General features: G+C 41.9%; 1 pseudogene; it reads left to right on the forward strand.

The window, feature by feature from the left end:
• Positions 1–1,349: 1,349 nt before the first annotated feature.
• LOC144040635 (ileal sodium/bile acid cotransporter-like) lies at positions 1,350–7,612 on the forward strand (annotated as a pseudogene).
• The last annotated feature ends 5,368 nt before the right edge of the window (positions 7,613–12,980 follow it).

Genomic DNA, 12,980 nt, shown 5'->3' on the forward strand with positions numbered 1-12,980 from the left:
GAGACCAGATTTTAACAGTCTTTCTTTGTGGTTTGCTGCGTTTGAGAGCTGTTTTGTAGGTTGGGATGAGGTGAATTGTGTTGTGGTCTGAGTTGGAGAGGGGGGGGGGGGCTCTACTCACATATGCGTTCTTCACGTTCCCAAAGCATTTGTCCAGGACTCTGTCTCCCCTTGTTCCACATTTTACATACTGATGAAAACCTGGGAGAGACAGCTCCAATTTGCAGTGGTTGAGGTCCCCTAAGATGAAAACCGGGGCCTCCGGGCACCGTCGCAGTTGTTGTTGAACGCAATCGGAGATGAAGGCGGCGGCGCTGGCGGCGTTCCCGCTGGGCGGAACGTACACGGCGCAGAGGAAAATGTTTCCAAACTCCCTCGGCAGGTAACCCGGCCTCAGACTCAAGCAGAGAAGCTCCACGTCGGGGGTGCAGGTGATCTGCCGCACCGCGTAATTCCGACACCAGTTGTCGTTAATGTAAATACAGACGCCCCCACCTCTGCTTTTTCCCGACGCCTCAGTCCTGTCGGCGCGAATGAGTGAGAATCCCTCGATCTCACACAAAGAGTGTCATGTCTCTGTGAACACCATGGCGCAGGCGTCCCGGTGCTCGCGGCAGGCTGAGGTGAGGCTCCTCAACTCATCCAGCTTCCTCTTTAAGGACCTCACGTTGCCGAGCAGCAAGGACGGCAGCGCTGGTCTGCATCCTCTCCTCCGGAGCCTTTGGCGTGCTCCACCTCGTTGTCCTCTCCTCCGGCGGGTCGGGGGGTGGTGTGTCGCCTGTTGAGCGGAGGGCCCAGAGCGCGTCTCTGATGTAGGACAACAAAGCCATGTCGTTCCTTTGTTCTTTTGTTTACACACGCCATGATTTGTTGTTGTAGATTCGGCTCCGTTCGGAGCCCCGACGTGTGCTGTAACTCGCGGTAGGAGTCGCGGACAGATTGAGCAAGTGGCTCATAATTTAAAAAAGTTAAAAATTAAAAGTTAAATAAGGAAAAGGTTAGAAGAACTGCAGCTTTCCACGGAGCCCGTGTCGCAGACGTGCTGCGCCAACGTGACCGGAAGCGGAAGCGGAATTTGTTACAGTCTATAAGCTTTTTGTCACAACTGACCAGATAAATGGTTCTAGATGGACTCAAAGCAAAGAAGAATAATATGATTAGACTCGGGAAGGGTTTGATAAAAACAGATAGCACACGAGCAGGGTATGAGAGCGATTCAATGCAGGCAGTGAGTAGATGGATTGGGAGGGGGTGCCGAGGTGAGAGGGTTTTCTTCGGGGAAATGTGGGACCTGAGGTAACAAGATGGGACAAAGCTGGAACAGGCAACTTACTTGACAGCAAGCCGTTTGGAGGTAGACCTACTGGTAAGAAGGAAAAAAAATAACCATTTAAACAGGTAAAGAACACTCAAAAATGCATCGTGAGTTTGTTTCCGTGGTGACTTTTCCACCACTTTGTATTTGAACGTAGGCAGAATTTAAAATCCAAAAGCAGCAAATAAGGAGCCCAAGCCGCCCAGCAAGCTCCACATCTCTGATGAACTGCGTCTGGCCACGGGAAAAGTACACCCAAAATCCGTGTTCATCATAGCAGGTTCTTGAACCATGCTATGTCTGGTCCACGACCTTTGACCTGTCTGTTTGCTCTGGGTGAAGCTGCCATGCGCAAAAAGCCACGGACAATATGGCTATCCTAGGATCATCAACACAAACCACCCCACTGTAATAAGATGACAGCTCAGAGAGTAAGAACAAATCACTCTTTTAAATACAGAGGACACGATTTGTCGAATGTTTGGTTGCCAACAACAAGTGCATTTAAAAGAGTGATGCTGCAATCACATATTAAAAAATATTCTTTTACGGCTATGGGTTTTGAACATTGACCCTAGAAAACATAATGGTTACTCCCCAATACGATTTGGCAATAGCCACCAGGGCACAAAGAGCAGTGGGCTGGACAGTACGGATACCATCACCTTGTTGGATAAGCAAAAAAACAAAAATATTTCATCCAGTAAGTTCTAAGAAATACAGGCTGATGATGACATGCAACCAGTCACTTTAAGTTGACTAGCCAGAGATACTTATGCAACCACATTTCCATCATGTCGATATTCATAGAAATAACTGCAGAACTTGCTGTCTGCCTCTCTGAGGCCACAATCTGCTCTGGTGCCAACTGCCTTGTTGCAACTACTAGCTTTAATGCAAATTTGAGTCTCGCGTTGAGCATCGTGCTCACCGTCATGCTGCCTATTATTATGTTTACCATGGGCTGTGCTGTGGAGGTCAAAAATCATTGGGGGCACTGAAGAAGGTTATCTTAAAAATAATAAACTTTTGCGTGTCCAATAAATCAAATTATGCGATTCCCGTGAACAGAGTCTTTGCAAGAATGATTTATTACAGAGAATCTCCGGTCACACAACACTGAACATCACGTAAAAGGTGGAATTCCAGGGTGCGCGTGTGCCCCCTCTTTTGCGGAATACAGCTTTTATAGAATCCAAATCAGTAGGAGAACACCTATTTCTCCTCCCATCATGAATAAGTAAAACAGATTGGTTCTCACACAATATGTTACATAATGGAATTTTTCTACACAGTTCGCAGCTGTGTTGTCTTTTAGACAAAATATACTCTCAGGGTACTTTTCGTAGTTTTTTCCCAAAACAATATCTCACAAACAAATTGAACTGGATTTAGAGTGGCCGTGAGTGACGGTGCGAACAGAGAATGTGGGTGTGTGTGTGTGTGTGTGCTCTCTCAAAGCAGAATCTGTTCTCACGAAGGACACAAAGAAGGAATTTAAGACAAAACAAGGTACCAGCTTAGGTTAAAGTCAAATTATACTGAGTTCAACACTATTTCACCTACTCTACACATCTATAAAACATTTCAACATAGTTAATGTATGAAATAAGTAATTAAAAATGTTAATAATGTATAACAGCACCTAAAAAGACCCTGGGGCATTGTTATTTATTTTTTTGCCAATTTGGCATTATGCGTTTTACCGCCTTTGCTTTATCGGTTGCCTTCAACATGTTGCCTCTTCAGGCCATTGTCATCATAATTCTGGGTTGCTGTCCTGGAGGCCCCGCTTCCAACATTATCTGCGTCTTGCTAGATGGAGATATGGACTTAAGGTAAGAAGTATCTGGTTCATTTGATAATTTAAAGTGTGTTGATTGTATGCTGGCTGAATCGAAGTAACTGACCATATCACCATAATTTTACATTACTGCATGGCGTTGTGCAGACGTGTGAGCCCATCCTCACTGCACAAGTGGGCCAAAAAACAATCACAATGACCCTTTTCTGTTTCTAAACGAAAGTAAGTTTGTAGCTGTTAATTCCCATCTCTTCAGTATCAGTATGACAACCTGTTCCACCACGCTGGCCTTGGGAATGATCCCACTATGTCTGCTCATATACACCTCCATCTGGACTTCTTTAGACAACATTTTTGCTGTGGAGACTGGCTTTCAGAACGCCCAGTTGTGTAACACAATTATCAAGCTGTCCTTCAGCCCAGCTGAACTGGAAATTATGTTTGCATTCTCTGTAATCTACAGCATCTTTCAGCTGGTGGTGTCTGTCCTGTTTGTCGCAGGTGAGCTACAAATGTTAAACAGATTTGAAAGCCAAATGTGGGTGAAGACACGCCCCTGCCTTTAAGCAAGTCTGTGTTTTGTCTGTATGTGAAGTGACAGAATTTAATTCAGGAAAACATTTAAGAAGGGCCTTCACGAAGTGGGAGTTGGGTTTAGTTTGCCAGTCAAGACAGTCAACTAGGAACTGACAAATGCATGCTTCTGGACAGTGAGTTAACAGGAGAGACAAATACAGCACTATAAAGATCAGGCAAGTAGTTCCGTTTTTAAATAGAACACACATAAGCGGAAAATGGAATGTTGCCGCAAGGGGGCACAAGCCAGTGTCTTCTTGTGCTGGTCCCAAGCCCGGATAAATACAGAGGGTTGTGTCAGGAAGGGCATCCGACGTAAAACTTTGGCCAAATCAAACATGCGAATCAAATATATGACTTCTATACAGGATCGGTCAAGGCCCGGGTTAACAACGACCGCCATCGGTGCTGTTGACCTACAGGGTGTCGATGGAACTGGACTCCTGTTGGTCAAAGAAGGAGAGGAGGAAGGTGTATTTCTAGTAAGAAAGAGAAGAGGAACACCAAGAGTCTAGGACTGAGAGTAGGGACTTTGAATGTTGGAACTATGATAGGAAAAAGTAGAGAGCTGGTTGACATGATACAGAGGAGGGAGGTGGACATACTGTGTGTTCAGGAGACCAGGTGGAAAGGGAGCAAAGCTAGAAGTTTAGGAGCAAGGTTCAAGTTAATCTATCATGGTGTAGATAGGAAGAGAAATGGAGTAGGAGTTATTGTGAAGGAGGAGTTTGTTAGTAACGTCTTGGAGATAAAAAGAGTGTCAGATAGAGTGATGAGCCTGAAGCTAGGAATCGAAGGTGTAATGACCAATGTTGTTAGTGGGTATGCGCCACAGGTAGAATGTGAGCTGGAGGGGAAGGAGAACTTTTGGTTGGACCTTGATGAAATGATGCAGAGCATTCCTAGAAGTGAGAGGGTTGTCATTGGTGCAGATTTCATTGGACATGTTGGTGCAGGAAACATAGGTGATGAGGAGGTGATGGGAAAGTTTGGTATCCAGGAGAGAAACGCAGAAGAACAGATGGTGGTTGACTTTGCAAAAAGAAATGGACATGGCTGTTGTGAATACTTTTTTCCAGAAGAGGCAGGAACATATGGTGACCTACAAGAGTGGAGGTAGGAGTACACAGGTAGACTACATCTTGTGTAGACAATGTAATCTGAAGGAGATCAGCGACTGCAAAGTAGTGATAGGTGAGAGTGTAGCCAGACAGCATAGGATGGTAGTGTGTAGGATGTGAAGACATTTAACATTTTCTATGCATATTTTTACTGTTTATGAATTTACTTATAGTATATAGATGCCATATAACTGTGATAATGTTTGTGTGAAATATATTGGACATATAACTGTAGTGTAATGAATAACACTTTTCACTCCCTTCCAGCTGGTGAGATAGGAATACACATGGGAGGCATGTTCTCAAGTTGATAACACTGTGGGTCTGAGGGAGTCTAGGTCGCATGGTAGTACCTGTCTAATCATATATTTACGGCTTTGGACGAGACTGGAGTAAACATGTCAATAAATCACTTGTCTGTCTATTATAATTGCTAACCCTTTGTCCAGCCTCGGAGGAGGAGTATGCTTTTTTCATCTATAAAGCGACTGTGTGTTTTTCATATGGACACACTGGAGGCTTAACATCACCTTTGAATGTAAGCATGTCTTGTGTCTTTTAAGAGCTCTTAAAATAAATTCTTTATAAAGAAGGCTTTTTCATCAGATCTCATTTTTCAATTATTTTGAACACGCAAAGATTACACTTAATATAGTAATCAAATAATACCTTCAATTGGTGACCCTCGACGGCGACAAATTGGGACGTTTTTGCAACAGCTGTGATGATCTTGGACAACTGAATTTCTAAATGCGCAAATATTAACAAGGTGAGTGGACAAATTATCCACGTAGAGAAATTCTGTTTGTTTGGGATTACTCAGAGCTGCATTACGTCCGTACCAAATTGTATTTGAGATCTGTGAACAAGTTAGGGGGTTTTAAAGTCGTATTTTTTTTTTTTACGGAGGGACGCGAAAGTCCTCGAGTTTGAAAATTACTACGACATTGAACCATGCATGGGTTGGCCCGTTGAATACGGAAGTGACGTCAAGTAGGAGCGCTCCGCCGTTCGGAAACGGCATATGAGATTTGTTCTGCGGTGGAATAGGCTGTGTGGATAAGCCGCCTGTGTAATATCATTTACACATGGTGGGTGCTGGGAGTGTATTAGCCGCTCGTATTGATATAATTCTACGATGTGTGTGCTGTGGATTATTAGACCGTGGGACATAATTCCTCGGTGTGTGTCTGTTGTGTTGATTTAAAGCCGCCCGTATTGATCACACGGAGCGAGAGCTTTTAAACGCCGTATATCGCTACGGTCTGGTGTGATATTGCCCGTCCGTGTATTTTCACGGTTCGGTGCTGTGTGAAAAGCCGCCCGCGAAGATCCGGATAAGTATTTTAGTAAGTCGCGCAAAAAAGATATTTGATTTCTGTTTCATTTTTTCTTTTTCTTTTTCTAAAAATATATATATAATAATTTTTTGCGGGGATTAATGACAATAGTTTTGATCTGTTGTATTGTAGTATCATAAGTGAGACGTCACTGACTTAATAAATATTATAACGACTGACTTACTACATATAATGGACGACATTTTTGACCGAGGCTCAGGGTGGTTTGATTTGCATAAACTTCCGGTCCATACTCAAAGCTTGTCGCTAAGCGAACAAGTCACGGCCGCAACACTCGTCATGGCTGAAGCGCTGCCACCACGGCGACGGCGAAAGATGAAAAATCTTTTAAATGAATGGATGCGGACTAATTGTGATAAAGGTTGGTTCCCACCTTTAACATCTGAGACATGTCTGATTGCATTAATGAAGTCTGTAGAGCTTGCTTGTGTAAAACAGCGCCAGATGCTGATTGACTCCGTGAAAAACACATCTATATTTTCTTCAAATGGAAAAAAGTGAGACGACAATGTCAGGTCGTGGACCAAATGTTGGTTAACGCTAGAATGCTTGCTTTGGGCAGCTCTGTGAAAGTTGCTCGTAAAGCTGTGTTGAGCGAGTCCACTAGCCACGGCTCGGCTAACGGCAACGTGTTTGATGAACGCGTGGCGAATGCTAGGCTAAAATCTCCGCCATCTTAAAATTGTTGGAAATGAGACATGACCCGGAAAATAGATTAAATAAGGCAAAAGTTTTCGGATTGGAATTGGCTCGGCATGCGGAGATTCCACAGTCTATTGGTTCTAGATGGCGTACTAATCTGGAGCATGTGTGACTTGTGTGATTAGGAGAGAATGTTTTTTTGTTATAAAATGACTAGGGTCAATTGTGTGATTATAATGGGAATTTTTCTAGTTGGTATGTGTGTGCGTATGTGCCCCAAAAGTTTGAAAAAGTTGAGAGAATTGTTGAGTAATTGAATGAGACCTAGATAAGGAAAGTGGAGGCTATCCGGGAGGTTTGGATGTTAACTGAATCTGTAATTGTGAATAAGAAATGTGTGGGTGGATATTTCATTTGTTGAAAAAATAGGTTTGAATGTGATCTTCCCTCCCCTTTTTCTGCTCCTTCCCTGTGTCTTAAATGGGACGAGGGGGGATTTGTGTGGAAAATAGGAGTCAGAGGGCAATGTGTCCTGTAATGGGAGCTTTTCTTTTTTCTAGGTAAGAGAAGAATGCGGAAAGATAAAGAGGTCTAGATGATACCTACAGGCCACTATCCATATTATTTAAAAAAAAAAAAAAATTGATCTGTGTTTTTTATAGTTGAATGAGTAATAAAACCAAATTTTAATATAGTTGAATAAGTAATAAAACCAAATTTTAATTGAAATAGACTTTTCATTTTTGATTTTTTGATTTCCCCTGTATCTCTGATAACCCATTCGTAGGTGTGAAAATGATTTAACCTTTGTCCTTATCTGAGTCCCATTCTAGAAGTCTGGAGAGGCCTTTCCTCCAAGTGGCCAGGGTGACTGACAGCTGTCACATTTTCTTAAATTTGAGGTAACATGTAATGAAGAAGAAGTCTATGGTAGACATATGCGTAAATATAGTAATACTACTTGCTATAATGTAGAACACATTTAGATGAAACTACAAAATACATATTTTTGGAGAAAATTATTATTATTTTTAATTATAACAAGCATATAAATCTCTTGCTATGATCTCATTTCCCTCTGTCTGTTCCGAGTGTATAAGTGTTTCAGGCAGGTTCAATCTTTGACGAGAGGTGTTGTTCTTGGGTGTCTCCAACGTGCTGGAATAACCTGGCTGTTGAGCACAGAGTGGACGGCGAACTGAACAATGGTCACTTTCGGGGGGGGAAGTGATCACACAGACTGCGAAAAGGATGGTATACTGCAAATCCGCTCGCCATGAGACTGTTCAATGACTCTTATGAGTTATCTGAGCAAAATGTCCATCAACTCTTTGAGCAGACATCTCAAACTCTCATCACAGCCGTCCTGATGAAACTGTCAGGGGTCTCCAGTGACAGCTAAGGCCTGCTTTGAACTTTGCCCTGCATAAACTGCTATCAACAAGGACAGGAAGGAATATGAACTCCAGTGTGGACTCAAAGTTCGAGTCATCTGAGATCGGCCTTTGAGTCATATTTTGGTCTGTTTTGAGTACAGTTTGCACTCTGTACTGTGTCAGAAAAGGAGATGTGATCTATAGCAACGCAGTTTCGGAAATTGAGAACGGCTTATGTGAATTAGGGTAGTATAAAATTTATTCTAATCTTTAATACTATATTTTCCGTTGTTTTATGCTTGTTGAATTTGGTCTTCTAATTTTTTGCCCATTTTCCTTTTAAATTTTAGCTTCTGGATTGGACTCAGATGTGGAACACTTACGGCAAAATTGCTGGTTAAATTTTTTTAATTTTGATTAAGGTCGCAGCACTGATTTTTAATTGGGTCATGATCTGCAAAGTTCCCTGCTGTGTTTTACAAGCCCCGCTACTCTGTAGAAGAGAGGAGGATAATTAGCATTTTAAGATTACTTTTTGGTTTATTTGAAGTAGGTATTTTGATCTTTTATCTTATTTTACAGTTAGTTAGTTTTTTCCTCACCCTGTGTTGCCTGGACAGAATTCAAATTTGCGCCTCCAAGGGTTTTGTTTTTAGGAATTGTTGCAAGACTAAGCAGGATCTGCTCCTGTAGTCTTGGTGTTGGCCAAATTGCCCCAATTTGGTTTTTATTATCAACAGGACACAAGGTGTCAGTTTTTTTCCCTTTTTGAAGCAGCAATTTGTAAGCGGCTGCAGTTTTCACATTCAGGTCTGAAATGATCAAAATTGATCTTTATCAGATGAGGGAGTCAGTTACTGGTCTGTCTGTGTGTGTCACGAAGGAAGGTATGCACACAAACAGTTCATGTTGAATTAAATCAATAACTCTTTGACTGCCAGACGTTTTCAGAAAAGGGATGCCGTGGGTGCCAGCCGATTTAAGCATTTTTGACTGATCTTTCAAGGTCCACAGAAAATGATGTGTTTGGACTATGGAAACACACATACTACCAAATGAAGGATTGGACTCTCATCTTTCATCAGAAAAAAAAGTTTGTATCTACCTTATTCAGTTTTTCAGTAATCAACAATAGAAAATGGTTAGTTTCACCTCTGTTTTGAAAAAACGTCTTTTAACGTCTTTGGCACTCCTCCATAGGATTTTACTAAACGTTATTTAACGTTTTTGGCAGTCAAAGAGATATAGGACTATAAGTTAGTCTGAATGAGGTGATACTTCTATAGTATGTGAGTGAATTAATTCACAGATGGAGAATGGAGAGGATTTGACTTGGAGGAAAGTAAGTTCTACAAAGATGACAAAAGACAACCCGAATAGCAGAAATACGGTAAGTATATTCAATTTCAGAAACAATTGAAAAGTATAATTTCTAGAGCCTATGGAATTTGCCATTTAGGTGTGGAAGGAACATTGGGACACCTGGTGGACATTATTTTATGAGACAAGTTGTAAAAATGAACTGCAGGACTGCAGTGTTTATTAAAGGTATAAATATATATAAATCTCTTCTCAGACTGTTTATGGCCCGGCCGGACATGAATAGTTCTGAGTTAAGATGATGTTGTTTTTAAATGATTTACACTGCTATAATAAAAACCAGCGTAAAAAATACAGAAATTTGATGTATGATAAAAAGTACATTTATGCTAAATCTACAACAGTAAATCCATCCATCCATCCATCCATTTTCTTGACCGCTTTTCCTCACAAGGGTCGCGGGGGTGCTGGAGCCTATTCCAGCTGGCTTCGGGCAGTAGGCGGGGTACACCCTGAACTGGTTGCCAGCCAATCGCAGGGCACACAGAGACGAACAACCATTCTCACAATCACACCTATGGACAATTTGGAGTGTTCAATTAACCTGCCATGCATGTCTTTGGAATGTGGGAGGAAACCGGAGTACCCGGTGAAAACCCACGCAAGCACGGGGAGAACATTCAAACTCCACCCAGGAAGGCCGAAGCCCGGACTCGATCTCACGTCCTCTGCACTGGGAGGCGGACGTGCTAACCAGTCAGCCACCGTGCTGCCCACAACAGTAAATATCATGGTAAAATATTTGATTAATCATTATCTACTATTATAAGGGCTTCTTAGGAATATTGGATTAGACGAACCCATTTGAAAAAACTAAAACTTCATAAGATATAAAAAGGCTGGACTCCTTTTGAGGGTCATAAAAACAGGCCGTTTCCCACCCCCAATGTTCCGCTGGGGGAGTCACACGTTGAGATGCCCCCAGTAATTAAGGAGATAGTGTCTACATTCTCTAAGCTAAACAGATGTTCCTTCAAAAATAAATGATTGTGAATATGTGTGGTTGAAAGTAACTAAACCGAAATGGTCTTGTCCTCATTGGCTAGGTCCATTTAAGGTCAAGGAGCGTACATCCTGTGCGGTGCGCTTGTATCGGAAAGGAGATACTTGGTATCATCTCTCAGCTACAAGGCCGGCTGTTTCTGGTTCAACAATGCCACCAAGGGCAACCATCTGATGATCTACGCCCACACCAGTTGGAGCCATCTCACCGAGCCCCACCACGCCGTTTCCAGTGTCTACCTGACAAGCTGTCCAAGGAGGGAAGCTGCAGCGTAGGAGGTCCTGGAAGGAGATTCATTGTAGTGCCTTTTCCATGGGCAAAGCTGACCAAGTGTCAATCTGCTGTTTGAAAGGGGGAAATCACTCAATGGTGATTTGAGTCACATGCCCCTTTTCATCAATTCACAAGGATAGAGTCACACTGGGAATGAAGTCCCGTGACCTTTCCTGCGATCTCTGGCAGTGAGCCAGGGTTCGGAAAAAGGCTGACAACGCCTCTAAAAAAAAAAAAAAAAAATCATCAACCAACGACTGACGAACATCCTTCTCCTTCGACAGAAGAACTTCTTCTCAAGATGGCTTCGATGAAGAACTCTGCTACTAATTGCTGCATTGTGACGGTTTTTCTCTTGTTAATTGTTGTGCCATTTTGGTTTTTCATGAAACCCCTTGACGTGAGTTTGAATACAACACACCGTGATAAAAGAAATGTTATTTCTACCCAAATTCCAATGGATAATGAACTGGGCGTATAATAACTCAATTGTCCTGACCGTTGCTCCTAACACAAACACATCTGTCAAACTCCCCATTAAATCTTTGAAGGGATTTAGTAGTGGGGGGCCGACGAAGGGGGGCCTTTGGCTCAAGTACTGGTGGTATTTGACAGGTAGTGTTTTACGACTGGACTGGAGCACCTTCATTACCACCCAAAGTGGCCGATACTGGCCGTCAGGTTCCAGTGGTGAGGCAGTTTTTTTTTTTTTTTTATAGCAAGAGAGCAACATTGAGAAGAATGGGACATCAATTCGAATTAATTTTTGTTCTTCCTGAAGGTAATATCCGGCCACCTAATGTAACCATAAATAACACCTTTTGTTATGGCCTAATGCTGTGGGCATGGTTCTCTGGAACTGATCCCTATTTTCCAATTTTAATTTGCATTGATAAAACTATGAGTAAGACAGAACAACCTAAAATGACGAAATCAGAATCGTATAGCCCTTGATATGTTACTTGCAGAAAGGGGTGGTGTTTGTTCAATGTTCGGAGAACAATGTTGTACTTTTATTCCTAATAACACTGCACCGGGTAGAGTTTAACCAATGCCATTGAGGGACTCCGGACACTTAATAAAAAAAATGAAAGAGCAGTCCGGTATCGATACGTCAATTTGGGATAACTGGATGGATGCTTTTGGAAGATATAAAAATTTGGTTTTAGCTTTTGACAACTTGCGGTTGTTGCTGTATTCCTTGTTTGAGATCGTTGTGCACGCGGCTTATTGCCACAGCCATTGAAAAGCAAGATGTACAAAACAAGTCGTCTTATATGATGGTTGAATCTGTAACTTCTAAAGCTATGACCGCGGTGGCGACATCAGATGAAGATCCGGCTGGAATTTTTCTCTAGACTATTTCTAAGGGATTTAATGTCTTATTTTGAACAAATATATTTTGTTCATTGAGGGACTGAAGACATTTAACATTTTCTATGCATATTTTTACTGTTTATGAATTTACTTATAGTATATAGATGCCATATAACTGTGATAATGTTTGTGTGAAATATATTGGACATATAACTGTAGTGTAATGAATAACACTTTTCACTCCCTTCCAGCTGGTGAGATAGGAATTCACATGGGAGGCATGTTCTCAAGTTGATAACACTGTGGGTCTGAGGGAGTCTAGGTCGCATGGTAGTACCTGTCTAATCATATATTTCCGGCTTTGGACGAGACTGGAGTAAACATGTCAATAAATCACTTGTCTGTCTATTATAATTGCTAACCCTTTGTCCAGCCTCAGAGGAGGAGTATGCTTTTTTCATCTATAAAGCGACTGTGTGTTTTTCATATGGACACACTGGAGGCTTAACATCACCTTTGAATGTAAGCATGTCTTGTGTCTTTTAAGAGCTCTTAAAATAAATTCTTTATAAAGAAGGCTTTTTCATCAGATCTCATTTTTCAATTATTTTGAACATGCAAAGATTACACTTAATATAGTAATCAAATAATACCTTCAGATGACTCTGGTGGTGAGGAAGACAAAGATGGCAAAGGCAGAGCAGAGGACGAAATGGTGGAAGCTGAAAAAGGAAGAGTGTTGTATGACTTTCAGGAATGAGTTGAGACAGGCTGTGATTGGTCAAGAGGTGCTTCCAGATGACTGGACAACG

Source organism: Vanacampus margaritifer, chromosome 20 (genome assembly GCF_051991255.1).
Source record: "Vanacampus margaritifer isolate UIUO_Vmar chromosome 20, RoL_Vmar_1.0, whole genome shotgun sequence".
Taxonomy (NCBI): Eukaryota; Metazoa; Chordata; class Actinopteri; order Syngnathiformes; family Syngnathidae; genus Vanacampus; species Vanacampus margaritifer.